This window comes from Caretta caretta, chromosome 3 (assembly GCF_965140235.1).
Source record: "Caretta caretta isolate rCarCar2 chromosome 3, rCarCar1.hap1, whole genome shotgun sequence".
Taxonomy (NCBI): Eukaryota; Metazoa; Chordata; order Testudines; family Cheloniidae; genus Caretta; species Caretta caretta.
This window is the reverse complement of record NC_134208.1, coordinates 78,205,404-78,222,654: the sequence shown is the minus strand read 5'-3', so window position 1 is coordinate 78,222,654 and position 17,251 is coordinate 78,205,404. Positions and strand designations below refer to the sequence as shown.

Sequence of the window (17,251 nt, the reverse complement as noted above, 5' to 3'; positions counted from 1 at the left end):
ATTAATATTAATAGACAGTAAGCAGCCTGAGTTAGGATTACGTCCAGGAATGCAGACAAATCTTCCTTTTTGCATTTTCTTGAAGCTATGATATTCTTCTCTAAATAATATATATATATAATTATTATAATTCAATTAAAGCAATATCCCAGACTAATAGTTTGTAATCAGACTACTCATTCTCATGACTAATCTATCAGGTTTATATACACAGCTGAAGTTCATTACAGTACCATGGAACATTTTCACATAATCCACACCAGGCTACTAAGAGCGTTAATTTATCTTTCTTAATTATACAATTAACAAGCAGCTTCAAAAGCACAGCAAAAAGGGGTATAGAATAAACAGTAGGCTCATGTCACTTAATTCCTCCTTAACATACTACAAAACATTTTGAATTACTTATTCCTCCCCCCCCCCCCCCACCCACCCACCCAAGGAGTTACATATATGGAAATTTCTCAGAAATCTTTTAGTTCAAATCAATGTGACAGTGCAGAGTTGGTTTACAGATCATTGGTCTGTGACCAATACTAAACCTCATGTTGTTTAACTGTATTGAAAATGACAGCGTAAAAGCCGCTCTTCCCTAAAGTAACAGTTCATTTCAGTGTTAGCAAGAACGATATATTCTTATGGGTAAACTTTCTCCCTGGCATGTGAAGAATTGGGTGTGCATAACTCACTGGCAGTAATGGCTGTTATATGCCATCAGTACTTCATATGTGATGCTTGGGACCAATTTTCCACCTACCTACCAAAGTCAATGAAAGTTCTGTCTTTGACTTCAGCTGGAGTAGGATCAGGCCCTAAAAGATATCTCCAATGTCTGAAATTACCTACTTCCTTTCAAGATAGAGATATTAATGAGGAAGGTTCATGAAATGATGTTAGCTGTCATGCATTATCATCATGTGTAACTTTACACAGAGCAAAAAGCTGAAAATTCACCTTAAAATTCTATTTAGATATTATGCAATAGCAGAAGCTATCTTACATTCATTTGACCTATGGAAAACTTTACAAAATGTTGTCCCTCACCTATAGTTAGTGTGTTTTTACTTTTGTGACACTATGTAATTTATAAAATAAATGTAATTGTTCAAAGCACTTTATAACATGTAAGGAGTGACAAAAAATGAATAGAATATGTTAGTATCTCAAAAAGCCTATTCCAAACTAAAGAGGCACAAACACTGACAATACAGAACAGTCTCCTGAATAAGCACGGTCAGTTGTGTTTATAAAGCTCAACTGAATTATGTAGGCCACAAAACATGTTCCACTGTACTAAACGGTTCACTTTGGTAGTCCACTGGGCCATAAGCTACAATAAATATTTGTTCATTCCTGTTTAGACTCATAAAATAAATCCATGCTGGCACTAATTCAACAGTTTTCAGCTTGTAAGGCTCCCTGGGGAATGACTTTGAAGAGCAAAAATCTTTCACTAGCAGGAGCGGCTGTCCCTTGCTTAGGATTTCAAGGATTCATCACTTTGTGGAAAATGAACAGTACAGAGAATTGAAGCTAAGTCTGAGGGAGTAGCTCTCATTACAGTTACCCTACAGCTCCTACAACAAAGAAATGCTTCACAAAAGAATGATAATACAGTACTTAGTATCCATTTACCCATTGTTTTTATTTGTACATAACAGCCCAGAGTTTCAAGCTGCTGAGCAACATCAGCTCTCACTAAGATTTTACTGAGAATTCAGGTTGTTCAACGTTTCTCAGGTTTAGGTCAAACTTAGAAAGAACACATGCTTGTGCTCATGCACAGTGAAGGCTGACACTCATTCCTGACACATTGTGTCCAGGACTCTCACTGGTGTGATTTCCACACAGGCTGCAGTAGAGCCTTTTTAATTTAACCTCTTTTGGATCCCAACTTTGAGGCTACAGTAAGGCTTGAATATTTATGTGCAGCAATATTTAGATTAAACAGAGCAGCGGGTGGAGGGATGCCGATAGAGCTGTAAGGACGAGCTTGCAAATGAAAATCTTTCCAGGTAGCATAATTTTCATTTCCCTAAGGGATGCAGTGCATGAAAGGAACCCTCGGAACAAAGTATATCATTTACACGGTGCAAAAGCCCAGACATTTTTCGAAACTTCCACCCCACCCCGCACCCCAGTGATCATCTGTATACAACTTGGTTAATGGCGAAGGGGATGGATTGTTTGGAGAACACTGTCTTCTGATCATTTCAGTTTTCTAATATTTTTTGTTTTCTTTTCTGGTTAAACACTTGCGTTGTGGCCCATGATTTGGGTACCAACCTCTGATTAACGTTAAAGTCCTGAAAAAGCTCATATAGAAGTTACCTCTCCCTTATGTTCTTTTACAAATGCTGTGGTTTTCTGTGCCTTCTGCTATCAATGCTTGGAGTCTGTTTTTTCAGGACCAGTGATAGCACTTGCCGCCTTTAAGGCTTTCATCTTTATAATTCCCTCCCTCTATCTATGGTCCAACAGACACCTCGTCTGGAGAACTTAAGAGCACATTTTTTTGTATAGACAAACTTCTGAGTGTACATCCCTCTGGAAATCCAAGGCATGCATGAGGAACGTGCCTCTGGTTTACCATCCATTAGGATGATGCAGCATTTACTATTGTATGCTACGATCCACTTCTTCCTCATCCTCACTCTCCTCCTTTGGACTGACTTATGCCTGCAGGAAAGGGTCAGTTCCTGCAATTGCATCCAATGGATATACTTAGGGATGGCTCCTTTCCATCCACCACCTCATACACATGTAAAAAGGACAGGCCTAAAAAGGTCTTAAGTAAAAAAATAAACTATAGGCATTCAAGACTAGGAAGAAAGTTATTTTTGTAAAGTTGCACTAGCTCAGAAGATCCCAAACCCAACACCTTTCAGTTTATTTATAGTCTTTATTACAGCGGCAAAGAGTCCTGTGGCACCTTTTAGACTAACAGATATATTGGAGCCAGGGCCGGCTCCAGGCACCAGCTTTCCAAGCAGGTGCTTGGGGCGGCATTGAGAATGGGGCTGCAGTCCGTGCCCCAAGGCAGTAATTCGGCGGCAGCTCCACCGCTTTTCCCACTGTGGCGGCTTTTGGGCAGCAGCTCCGCCAATCTTCCGGGCGTGGGGGCAATTCGGTGGCAGCCCCGGTGCTGTTGCGGTGGCAGCAATTTGGCGGCAAAATTAGTCAAGCCACCCCTGATTGGAGCATAGGCTTTCATGGGTGAATACCCACCATGTCGGACGCACGGTATTCACCCACGAAAGCTTATGCTCCAATACTGTCTGTTCGTCTAGAAGGTGCCACAGGACTCTTTGCCGCTTTTACAGATCCCGACTAACACAGCTACCCCTCTGATACTTGTCTTTATTACAGTATCTCTTACAAATAAATGAAATAGGCAGGCAGGTAGGTGGTGCAATGACACACCTTTGCCTTTGAGGCCTGCAATGGAAGGGGAGGGAACACTATAAAACTGAGAATTTTGTCCAATCTGAAGCATTTTCAGGACTGAGTGCCCTACATTTCAAAGCAAGTTGCATGCAACAATTTTCAGGAAATAAATTTCCCAGTGTGGGGCCTTCAATTAGGGGAGGAATAAAGGAAGGAAATTGGAGGACAGCAACAAAACAATTGATTATTTTATCATTTTGAATTATATCTTTGTGCTGACTAATTCCAAATTTCAGCCTTGAGCATTTTAATAGAACTGACTTACAATATAACCACATAGAATACAGCCATGCAGATGAAATTTTGACCACTTATTTTATTGGTACTACAGGACCCTACTATGATGAGAGGAAAACAACTTGGGTAGACAAGCTCTTGAAATAGCTTTACAGCAGTGTGGAAGTGAAATAATTGTTGTATTGTGCGGGGAGGGGGTATATTTTCTAAAGTGACTTGTATCATGGACACCTTTTCTGCCCCTTTGAACTCTTGATTTTCATTCATTTATTTATTTATTTTGGCAGCCACTGTCATGAGCCTTATGTCTGAATGACTGAGAATATAGGCATGAGTCTCCTTTTTCAGAAGCTATAGTTCAGTTTTGTGGAGAATCCTGAAGGTGCAGTTTTTGAACACTTTAGCTGACATCCTCCTCCAAAGAGATCAATCCCATCACCTCCTCAACATGCTCAACTTCAACCAACTCCAAGAAGCAAGAGTCTCAAGTTTGTTCTGAAAGCCAAGCTCAGCTTTACAAGCCATTGTTATACCAGCTGGCCAGCTCATCAAGCTATTTATCATTCCCATTAATGCTGTCTTTGTGGTGTATAAGAAGATATCAAACCAATATACTTTGCAATGGGCTGTACACAAACACTTTTTCTTGTATAATAGAAAGTTACACATTCTTTATTTAGATGAAAGCCAATCTTGGCCTGTTCTGAGCAGCAGGACACTCACAACGGGCTAAATATAAATATATTACCTTATTTTGCTGTTTGAGAAATTCCTTTATTTTCAATTTTTTGCAACGTTTTCTGTCAGAAAATAGGATACGGGGATAGATGGACCTTTGGTCCCTCCCAATATGTCCGTTCTTATATTTTTAAGTTCACAAATCTTGACTATTGGAACAGATTATCTGTGGGCTCTCAGAGTTGGCTCTATTTTCCCCACATCCTCTATTTACAAAAGACCTGTCTTTAATAAAATAATAATAATAATCAATCTTTTGAGAATCTGCACCTGCTGGTAGTATTGCACAGAAAGCGAGGCAACCTCAGTGCCATTCAGAGCCTTCTGGAAATAAAGTCAAAGTAAATGATATTTAAACCCACTTTAATACCCCTCTGTACCGCTTAAGTGGTGTCAAGTGGCCTTAGTGTAAATAAACATCTGGTCCCTGGGATTTTTATTTTAAAAAGACAGAAACCTTGAGGTTAAAGGAATGTGATCTCCGAGTGCAACGCTGAGGCCAAAAGGACTAACACAATCCTTGGATGCACAAACAGAGGAATCTTGGGTAAGACTACAGAGGTTATTTTTCCTCTTATTTGGCACTGGTGGAACCAGTGGTGGAATACTGTGTCCACAATTCAAGGATGTTGATAAACTGGAGAGAGTTCAGAGAAGGATCTTAAGAATGATTAAGGATTAGAAAATATGTGTTTGTAGTAGACTGAAAGAGACCAATCATTGTGCTTAACAAAGACAATATTAATTGTGACTCAGTTACAGCCTATATACACCTACATGGGGAACAATATTTAATAACTGGCTCTTCAACTATTTGGGGGGAGGGATAGCTCAGGGGTTTGAGCATTGGCCTGCTAAACCCAGGATTGTGAGTTCAATCCTTGAGGGGGCCATTTAGGGATCTGGGGCAAAAATTGGGGATTGGTCCTGCTTTCAACAGGGGGTTGGACTAGATGACCTCCTGAGGTCCCTTCCAACCCTGATATTCTATGATTCTATGAATTTAGCAGAGAAAGGTATAACACGATCTAATGGTTGGAAGCTGAAGCTAGACAAATTAAATCTGGAAATAAGGCATACTACATGTTACCAGTTAGAGCAGGGATCAGCAACCTTTGGCACGCGGCCTGTCAGGGAAATCCGCTGGCGGGCCGGGCCGGTTTGTTTACCTGCGGCATCCCCAGGTTCGTCCAATCGCAGCTCCCACTGGAAGTGGCGCAGGCCGAGAGATGTGCTGGCTGCCACTTCCCGCAGCCCCCATTGGCCTGTAACGGCAAACCAAGGCCAGTGGGAGCTGCGATCGGCCGAACCTGTGGATGCTGCAGGTAAACAAACTGTCCCGGTTTCCCTGAAGGGCCGCAGGCCAAAGGTTGCCGATCCCTGCTCTAAAGTTAGAGTAATTAGCCATTGGAACAATTTACCCAGGGTCATGGTGAATTTTCCATCAGTGACAATTTTTAAATAAATTTGGGATGTTTTTCTAAAAGATTTGCACTCGGAAATATTTGGCGGAAGTTCTATGGACTGTGTAATACAGGAGGTCAGACTAGATGATCATAATGGTCCTTTATGGTCTTGGGATCCATTCATTTCCTTCTGAAAAATGGCACTGGCTGTATTTAAATTATTTAGGCTAAATCATGCTTTGGCATAAAAACCCAGTTAGGGTTCCTCATGAAGTTTCTTCTAACTTAAACCAATCAGAAGGAAGGGTCTGACCCCTTGAGATAGAAGATGGGGGACACAGCTTCAACCCCGAGAATCTGGAGATTCCTACAGATTCACTAAGATGTTGAGGGGAGTTGATGGAGGCCAGAGTCATCTGTGTGGTGGCACTGTGCCTCCAGGCTACCTATAACTGCTCCATTGGCTCCCTATCTGCTCTGCAACCCACTGCCCCTAGAACTTCCCTCAGATGGGAGTTCCGCACCATGGAGTGACTTCTATTCAGGAGTTAATACACCTTTAGAGGATATTAACTCATGAGTGAATACCTTGCATTACTATGCATGCATCCTCCAGCTCCCCCAACTCCAGACCTCCCCATTTATGGATCCATACACTGGTATTCCAGCAATGAGTACAATGCCTAGGAGACAGCTGATTCTAATATTCCCTCAGAGAAGAGAGATATGCCAAATAGAATCCTTCGGCACAAGGCATGATCGGCCCCTTTAATTTTTTTAACAATATATTCTTCCCAAGTATCCTACTAACAAATGTTTCTGTCTCACTATTTTTTTCTAACAGCAACGCCAAGCCACCATATTTTAGAGTGAAAACAAAAGCCTTATTACTTTCAACCATTTTTCAAGTACTTCTCTCTGTTGGATACAAGCCATGCCAGTACCAGTGAGCACTTTTCAGGTTTTTGTTAGCCTCTTAAAGCACACTTTCTCTTTCTGGCATTTCCTTTTGGAATCCTGTTCTTTTAGAACCCTGTTATAGTTCTTAACCTTCACAACACCTTCTGGCAAGGAGTTTCACACAGCTCTTCAGCACTGAAAGAGCCCACACGCAACACAGTCCCCCGAGAGGGTATTAATCCACTGTGCAGGGCTATAGCAATTCTGACTTTTCTACATTTTCTATGCCCCCACATAAAGCAACTACACTGGTCTAGCTTTAAAGGGCCTCTGTGATCATGGAGCAGGGGCAAGTTTGGTCTTGAAGCATGAGCCATATTGTAAAGTCCCCAGAGCAGGGGTAACCAACCTGTGGCTGTGGAGCCACATATGGCTCTTCAGAAGTTAATATGCAGCTCCTTGTCTAGGCGACAACTCCGGGGCTGGGCTATAGGTGCCAACTTTCCAATGTGCTGAAGGGTGCTCACTGCTCAACCCCAGCTCTGCCCCAGGCCCTGCCCCCACTCTACCCCTTCCCCCAAGGCCCCTTCCCCTGAGCCTGCCATGTCCTCATTCCTCCTCCGTCTCCCCCACACAGCCTCCTGCATGCCATGAAACAGCTGATCACAGTGGACAGGAGACATGGAGAGGGAAGTGGAGGTGCTGATCGGCGGGGCTGCCAGAGGGTGGAAGGTGCTGTGGGTTGGAGGGGAAGCTGATGCGGGGCTGCTGATGTATTACTGTGGCTCTCTGGCAATGTACACTGGTAAATTCTGGCTCCTTCTCAGGCTCAGGTTGGCCACCCCTGCCCCAGAGGAACCACAATTATTAAAACTGTCCAGTTTTAAAATATGTAGGGGGTGAAAAGGCAACCAAAAATTAACTCAACAATCTTCTTACCAATAATGTTAAACAATAAATCCTGTGTAGTAAGATGAGAAACAAGAAGATGATAACAATATATACAATATGTAATTTTTTTTCCAGACAGGGTCTCTGTCAGTTTATGTATCACTTAGCTGAATATATTTGAATATATTATTGTATCACGGTCTTTGAAGGTATTTTTTTTTAAGTTTGGTTGTTGCCAACTTAAATATGTTATGAAAACTTCTGCCTAAACTGCTGAATACAGAAGAGGACAATGACAACTAAAGTTACTCTGAATTTCAATGAGAAAGTCTCAGGAACAGAATTTAATTGAGGGAACTATGCTCTACAAAATGTCTGACAAATATGAGAGGGAGAGATTAATGAAAGCAGGAGGGAAAAGCATGATCTGCTATGGTACAGGGAGGAAGTCAACTCTTTCTGCATCTCAGCTTTCAGAATTATGCTCAAAGGTTGGAACAAATAAAGCAAACCTTTACCATAAGAGGAACAGAGGCAGCAGTACTGTACCAGTCAAAAAAGGATGCTTACAGGAAATAAATACCTACTAGAAATTCCAGTAGACCTAGTTGGACATGTGATATTGTTGAACATTTTCAACTGGAATTTCCACTAGAGTAATAGGAATACTGGCTAACCACATTTATTTTGGGAGACCAAAACAGTGAAATTTGTGTTGCAAAAGTTGACAGAAGAAGAGAAGAATGATTCTAAAAATGAAGCTAAAAAGATTAAGATGGGAACATTTTATCTGAGGCTGTGCAGTAAAGAACAGTGATTAACACAGTACTAGACATTTTCAGCATCTTTAACGCTCTCTCTAAAACTAGAGGACAAACTCGTGATACTGAAATGTACGTGAAAAATACAAGTAGTATAGTTAATTGTAAATTATTTATATTTATGATGCACTCAGGATGTTATAGCTAGTAGTTTTCCCTTTTCTCCTCCTTATTTTTTTTTGTCTTTTGTCTTTGTTTATCTATTTTGAATCAGTAACAAAATTTCAATTTGGCACTTCTAGCATTCTGTATACTAGAAAGTAAGCTTGTTCGAAGAACCAATTCTAAGTAGTCAATGTTCTACAAGACTTAAAAATTCTTAAGTGTGTGTGTTTTCCTCTGAGTGGCACAGTACAATTTAAACTGTCATCTGGAGTAAGTTCATTTAACGATCCAATATTTTCTGGAAATATTGGCCCCCATCCTGTTCTCATTGAAGTCAAAGGCAAAACTCCATCAAGCCCATTATATTTTAAAAAATAACGTTTTTTTAAAAAATACTTGTATTCTGGTCTTTTTCTGAAAAGCAAATTTAAGTCATGATCAAAAAGTTGACTCTGATTGAAATCAGAGAAGTTCTTTGATCCATGTATGGTATGGGCCTAAGTTGGTTTAATTTTTTTCTGCTCTTTTCAAATGCCCCATTACTTTTGAGTTCTAAAGAAATAATCACAAAGAAGCTTTATAGCATGACTGACCACAAAAGAAAAATTAAACATAACCAAAAGTCTCTCTCATACTATAGGGACTCAATTGTTAATCTAAAAAGGTAAATAATTCTTAATATTGAGACTATATAACCATCAAAAGTAAAATTATGACCACACAAGATACTCTCTCTCTGGTTGTTTTTTTTTTTTTTTTTGTATTTTCATTCTGACATCAGGAAAAATACTTTCAAGTTTTACTGGGCAACTCGTTCAATAACCTTCTTGGAAACGTAATATATCAAACTATGTGATCAACTATATCCAAATACAGTAATTAGGTTTAACACATGATTACTAATTGTATTTGCACTTGGAATTATTGCACACAGCACTTGAAATACTAAGTATTTAGAAGGTACTGCATAATATATAATCAGCCTGAATCTACATTTTCTGACCCTCTAAAAATAGTTCAAAATTATTATTTAATAATAATGAATATTACAGTTCATTCAAAAGCCATATTTATCTATAACGGGGGGAAACGCCCATGTCCTCAGATGATAATGTCAAAAATATTATGCCTTTAGATATTCATCCATTCCATTTAAAAAGTCAGAATGACCATATTTTGTCTTTCAAGAAACCTAGAACAACAATGGATCTTCTAGCTTATCATAAAGTGCTAAACTCCCCTATCCTATTATAAGTCATACAAAGCAACACAACTCTTTAAGTAGTCTGCACAACATTACTAATTTAGACGTGATCCCTCAGTGAAATTCCCTGTTGCAGATTCTGTGTGTCCTTGTTGTGGAACTTGCAGTGAGGATTCCACAGGAGGAATGAGTGGGAAATAGGTCATGAGAGCCAAGCTGTGGAAAGAGCCAGAGTGCCGATCAGTGGAGTTGAGAATTTGATTCTAAGTTAGGAGGGCTGAACGAAGCCTCACAAAAGATTTATGTTGATACCTTAAACAACAAACTTTTGACAAACTTCTATTTCCCAGGGCAGGGATCTTCACATTTCCCCCCTCATTCTCAAGTTAATTTCTTTATTTTAAAATAGTAAATTAAAACAAGACTTTTCATAGTCACAGCCTCATCTCACATACACCAGGTAAGGCTCTGATTCAAGAAACCACTCAAGCAGCTGCTTATGAGAGAGGAAGATGGTCCAGTGGCCAGGCCAGTAACCTAGGACTTAGCTCAATTCCCTGTTCCACCACAGACTTCCTGTTTGACCTCAGGCGAGTCACTTAGCCTCTTCTTGCGTAAAATGGGGACCTCCCTGGTGGTGGTGTGAGGATAAATACACTCAAGATTGTGAAGTGCTTTAAGATATACTGATAGAAAAGCACTAAAAAAGAGTTATGTATTATTAATATTAACTCCACATGTGACCATGTGCTTTCCCAAGTACTAAACTGGGCACAAAGTCAGGAGCAACTCCAGTGAAGTCAAAGGAATAATATCAATTTAAAACAGATATAAGTGAGATCAGAATCAGGCCCACTAGACTCCGGCGAAGTATTCTGTAATTGTTTCACTTGTCAAAAATTTGATCCTTAATTCTGTATTTATTTATTGTTTCACACTTTTTCTTTGTTATAACTACAATAACCTACCCTGACCTCAGTCTCTTCTAAATAATGAGCACAGGATAGATAGATTAGATATTTTGCTGATTTTATATTGAGGGAAACATAAATTCTGAGTTGTCTCTCTTGAGGCCACATGGCTTCTTGGTCCCCCTTCTCTCTCTGAATTACTTATTCTTTGCAGTCTTAAGCCCCACTTCCTGTCTCCAAGCACTGTTTACAAGACATATTTAAAGAGACAACATAGAGCAACATAGAGTTAACCTCAGTTTCACTTCCAACAATTACTGAAACACATTCACTCTTTTTATCTTTTAGTGATGACTGTTTCCTTCCCCCAATTTTTCCCAGATTACTAAATTACCCCCCCCAAAAAGTTAGAACAGCAGCAAATGCAAGGGAAGTACCTTTAATTTATTACAATTATATGCACAAGACAGTGTTATCTTTGGATGCGAGATCATATGAGATATATAATACTACCCAGCACAGGTCCCAAGAAACAAACCCAAACTTTGTTTAAAAATTAGCAAACACCAAATTCACTCTCGTTAAAAATACCAGCAAAATGACACTTTTTTTCTCCTTTTTTCCCACCTCTAAAATGAGCCCCAGTGTATAAAATATTGAAGACACCCTAACAACAGGTTCGTTTCTGAAGACAATTCCATTCCAACTTTCACGTCGGTTCATCCAAGACCACAACAAAGGCTAATTAAGAAAAAAACTCAGCTCCTGTTTTTATCAAATTGATTTGCGTAAGCCATTTGCACTATGTAATTGAATGGTATTAGCAACTAATGGCTTATGCAAATCAGGAATCACGCTAGTGTTTTATATGATATCCACAAAGGGTTAAGCTTGTCAGCCTGCTTCACAGCTTCTTGCACCCCTGAAGTTCTCTCTAGGACTGATTTGATGTGTTTTCTCCTTCTTAGAGAAGGTTATCTCACGTAGTTGAATTTTTGAGAACTAGGAAGAAAGCTCTGGGACACTTTATTCTCTGTGGAGATATTAGAACTCAGGGGAAAGCCAGCTGGTGCGCATGTCTGCCATTTTTTCCCTTCTTTCTTAAAGCCATCTGACTGCAACAAATCCATAAGCCTAAAGGGGACTTAATTAAAACCAATGGATAATTTACACATATCTAACTAATGAGAGGATCAGAAATTACCAAAAATACACTGGATCATATCCTGCCAACAATTCTTACGCAAAGCTCTCATTGAATCCAATATGAAAGATGGTATGACACAGTTAAGGTTTTTAAACCTGTATCAGGACAGCTAGAAAGTTCTAGCACCAGTTTTCATCACTTTAACAGATGGGCTACATCAAGGAGCCACAAGAAAACTGTACTGAGGAACTACAGAGGAAAGCAGGTGCCACCTAGCAGCCAAGCAATCAGATACAGAAACATACAGCAATCCCTAAACTTGTTCTTCCCTGAGTATTTCTCTCCCTCCCATTCCCATGGCTTGATCCATACAATTCTGCCAAAGCAGAAGGCCTTAATATAAAACGAAAAGAATTGAAATCACTCATATAATCTTCGTCCATCTCATTTCTTCCTCCATAACATTTGAAAGTTTTGACCCTTTCTCTGTATCCGACAGCAAAATTCCCATCCATTCCATGATCTCCCATCCATTCCAAGATCTTGCATCCTCATTACTGCAATGTCATTCTCTCGGGTACTCACCTCATCTCTCTCCAACTGATTCAAAACATGGCTGCTATAATTTTCTTCTTGTCCCATTAATCTGACTACATCGTCCCCTCCTTTGAATCTTTTCACTGGCTCCCTTTCTCCATTACCTATAACTCAGCCTTTTAGCCTTTCTGTTCAAGCCTGCAAATCTTCTCTCCTGCCTCTTTATCTAACCTTGCCCCTTGTCATGTAGACCCTGCCATCCCCACCACTGACACCCCCTTGGTCTCTTTCTTCCACAAGCCTCTTCATGCCTTTTTCCATGCCACCCCAATGCATGGAATACCCTCCCTTCTATAATCTGCCCAGCTACAACCTTCCACTAATTAAGAGCTCGTGCCTGTGAGATGCAGAGCACTCTAGCCCAGACCCAGCAGTGCACTTTAAAGGGGCTTAAGTGAATGCTTAATTGTTTTCTAATATCAGAGCCAGAGCGCTCAGCATTTTGCAAGATAAAGCCCTTAGGTTTTATCTGAAAATTCATCTCTTCATAATAATGAAGTGAGCCAAAAATAATTCACTATCTTCAATCTTTATCTTCCCTATTTTTGTACATTCAACCTCCACCTCAACCGTACCACTATGGTGTGTACATATCTGAAATGAAAATCCAAGTATTTCTGTAGCCTCATATTCCTTTCCCATCCCAACATACTGCTTATACTCCTCACTTGTTACATACCACACTGGCTGGGAGTAAGAGGGGGAGGGGTCTATCTGGACCAGCATGGGTCCTAACTGGCATGGGGAGGAGTGTCAGTGCCCCCTGACAGCACCCTCTCTTCATACTTCAGCAGGTTTGCATGTGGACAGAGCTTGAGGGACCTTAATTCCCACCCTCATAATCTAATTGGCCCATTTGTGGGCCAGGGGTAATTTTTTTTGGCTCCATAACACCCCCTTCAAATACACGGGGAGGAAAAGGCAATTTGCTACTCCTGGAAATTAGCCATCATTCATGCGCCTCCTTTTTTTGCCTGCGTGCCCATGTCCCCTCTTTCCCTTCCCCCGTCCTTCCCTTGGATTGTTTCTTTGTTGTTTTTCTTATTGCTCGATTTCCCCTTTTTCCTCAGAGATTTGCCCAATGATCCTTTAAGAAAGTTCTTTACAACTCTGCAAATTGGTAGCTACAGGTGTCTGGATTTTGCCTTCCACAGAGAGCCTATAGGTAGGGCTAGTGACAGGATTCTGTAGTACTGATATTTGTGTGGCAGCTGTCTAACGCAGGTTAACTGAGGCAGTGATGAGGCAGAGTTGCAACGGCAGACATGGGCACTGGCTGGACTTGTTTCAATGTTTGATGCAGAAAGAGGCCCACCTTGATTAAGCCCACACCCATCACATGAGCAAAGGGCAGGGGCGATCTGATCCCTGGTAGGGGAGTAGGGCTAGCCTCACCTTAGGAATTGTTCTGCCTTTATGGCCATTTGTTTTGGGCAGTGGGTAGTCTGCGTCAGGAAGATCCGCCGAGCAATTCCTTCTCTCGTTCTATGTCACACCTAACAAAAACTGCAACTTTTCCTTCATCCAAACCTCTGTAAAAGGACAGTCTAGTAGTCAGTGCACTAACCTGGATCTCCGAAAACTGGGGTTCAAGTCCCTAGTCTGCCACAGATTTCCTGTGTGACTCTGGGCCAGTCACTTAGCTTCTGTGGAGTCAGGCCTTTAAAATGGAGATAACTATATAACCTACCTAACTCATGAGAAGAAATACATTAAAAAGTTTGAGGCACTCAGACATTATGTTAATGGGTACCATAGCAGTGTTTTAGGTAGGTGGATATTTGCAGCAGTACCAAAGCCGAGCTCTTTATTTATTTATTTATTTATTGTTGTTATTGTTGTGTTTCAGCGAAGCACCTAACACATTTTGGGGCACTACAAAATAAAAAAATACAATGAAGAAGAAAGAAGATGCTAATACAAATTAATCTCACACTTCAAACCTTTAGGATTTTCCCACTGTTGGTTTTACCTTTATTTTTATAGGGTTGACATTGGAGTTGTGTGTGCTTTTACATCTATTTTTGTGATAGTGGAGTTTTGGGAGCTCATATGTACTTTTGGAACATCGAGCCATCATAATGAAATTTCCCATATTGAATGCAACATCTTAAGGCAGTAAATGCCGTAGAGAATGTAGATGATGAAATTTCTGGAATGCTTTTGGGGGAGTGGGTTGGCCCTTTTCATCTAGCAGGGGAATACATTTTTCAGAGCTGCCTCATAATTGCATTACATTTGAGGCCATGAAAATTAAGATATTGAGATAAAATAGTAATCTAAATTTCCCCAGAGTACAAATACAGCCTTCCAGAACCTTGCAACCCCTCGCTTCTCCCCCTTCTCCCTAACCCTCCCGCCCCCGGAGACCTGGCTTTATTTGGAGACTTATCCTTTGAAAACTCTTAAAATCTTTTACATACATTCCTCCCCAACTGCCCCCACCTTTTTTTCTTAATAAGACTCCTCATTTCCAGCAGTTTCCATGTAAATACAGAAGTAATAGAACTACATAAACGTAAACAGATCAAAAAATAATAATGAACCTTCAATTTTAGCAAGAAAAATATGATGCCGCATACCTGCGACAGCATATTATTGCTATTCCCATGAAAAGTGTCCATTTGGGAAATGTCCATTCAGAAGGAGAAAATCCATTAGTAGAGAACTTTATCATGAAAGTGAGGAGGCATGACTGGCTATCAATCCTAAATAGCTCTTAGAAAGAGGTGAAGGGGAAGGAGTAAATACAGAGAAACAGAGGAAGGGAAATAAGAGTGCACATTGATCCCCACATTTTGGGTGTCTCCTGCCTATGTTAGGAGATTGAGAGGTGCCTACAAGAATGCAAATTCTAATTTTGTTTTTATTTCCTTCATTCATTTGAATGGATTTGAAACTAATCAAAATCTTCATGGTCAAGGGGTCATTATGATACTGAATCTTCCAGTGTCAGTTTAAACTGTCACTGGATGTTTCAGCCCCAGCCTCCACCATTCAATGTTTACATTAGAAGTACCCATGAATTGAACGGAGCCCTTCTTAATCAAGATTAATTACCTTCTTTAACAAATGGTTTTTAAACCTGTTTACAGCCTAGCTTTAAGTTTTCAAGTCTGTTTTTAAGAGAGTTTCTTTTAGCAAAAAGTTGCTCCCATAAGCACTTCAAAAGCAGAAGATGCTGTGGACTTCCCAGCAGCATGCCCTTGGATTTGAAGTCTTTGAAGTAGGGAGATGCTTCCAACAAAGATATTCTGGCAGTTTTTTAAACCGTAGCCTCAAAATTTACTTACAGCCAAGATCATGAAAAGATTAAAAGTTTACTTTTTACAAGTACTGGTTTCTTTTTGGCATGAGCAGCTTTGCAAGGCAGAGGTACTGGGACTGAAAGTTCTCAGCTGACGTTGTGAAGGTTTATGGGATCTTTAGAAATTGATTCAAACATCATTTTAATACACATACTGATTTCTCATTCATAGTTATTTTAAAAGGAGACTAACCACATAGTAAAACACATTTAAATGAACTCAGATTAACATTTCATATAGCTATTTAAAATAGCCATTTTGTATGCAAAATGCTGTATGTATACTGCACAGCAGATGCAAGACACCCAATCTTCATCCTCATTTCTCTTATATGTCCAAGCTGTGTGAATATCTCTCAACTATACGATCACCATACAAAATTCTTTACAAGAGTATTTGGACCGGCCAAGATATTTTCAATGACATTTTTTCTAGTGGAAAATGCCGATTCATGGAAACCAAAACAATTTTTGGGAGTCAGTTTTGACAATTTTTTTTTCTCAAAAATATTTTGAAAAAAGTCTTGAAATTGTCAAAATGTCTCAACAATTCAGAAAACCTGAGACAAAATTGATTACCCAGCCATGAAGCTAGCATACCCCACTTGAGAACCAGTTTCCTTCCATCACCACCAACAGCTATCTCCTCCTCTCAACAAGCCTTGGTAGGGTAGTGAACCCCACTTACTAGATGAAACCTAAAATAAGGAGGTGGTTCCCATGGTTTGTTTTGAGGATAATGGTTCCTGTCAGAGCAGCCTGGAGGATGTGGAGGGCTATAATATGGCAAGCTATGGGGAATTCCCCATTGGCAGTTTGAGGTTCAATGTTATCAAATTTGAATCAGCAAATCTGAATTTTAGCTATGAAAATGAGCCTTCAAGTTTCATTTGCTTTCACATCCTAGGAGCCAGGCTGCAGGGTTTCTTTTGCAAATCTTAGACTGCAGGCTTTACACAGCCCTATCCACGACTGAAACCAAAATAGTCATCATGGTGTGTTTCCTACCTAGCTGAAACCAGTGAGCAGGGCTGGGCTGGGCTTCAGCAGGCACTCACTAGTATCATGTAGCAGCACCTCTTTCAAGCTGCCTTCCTATTCTTCAGAACCTAAGCTTGTATTTTTTAAAAAAAAAAACAGCCTCTAGATATTATGGTTGCAGAGACAGATTTGAAAACATGGACCAAGTGTAACTGATGCAGTGATGTCAGCAGAATCTGAAACAATAACTCAAAGAGATATGAACTGCCTTATTTATCTCAGTGGGGCTAACTCAGATGGTCTATGATAACAATGTCAACATTTAAAAGATTAACTATTTCACTACTCAAAGCATATAAAAAAGGAGAGGGAGGATTATATTAAGGAGATCTACACAAACTACTATGAGTTTGTTCAGTTTGGCACCACCAGGTCCTTTAGATGCTTATCTGAACAATATAGGATTTGAGCTTGGGAGAGTTCTTGCTCATTTCACAGCCCCTTAATCAAGAAGGAGTCAATCCAAGACGCCACGCAGAGCCCTGAGGGACATCTGAGA

The 17,251-nt window shown here is 40.1% G+C and overlaps 1 protein-coding gene across 3 annotated transcripts in view; it reads right to left on the bottom strand.

Moving 5' to 3' along the window:
• Positions 1-17,251, bottom strand: part of GRIK2 (glutamate ionotropic receptor kainate type subunit 2) — a 611,732-nt gene that overhangs the window by 384,012 nt on the left and 210,469 nt on the right. The gene's annotated exons all lie outside the window — the stretch shown is intronic.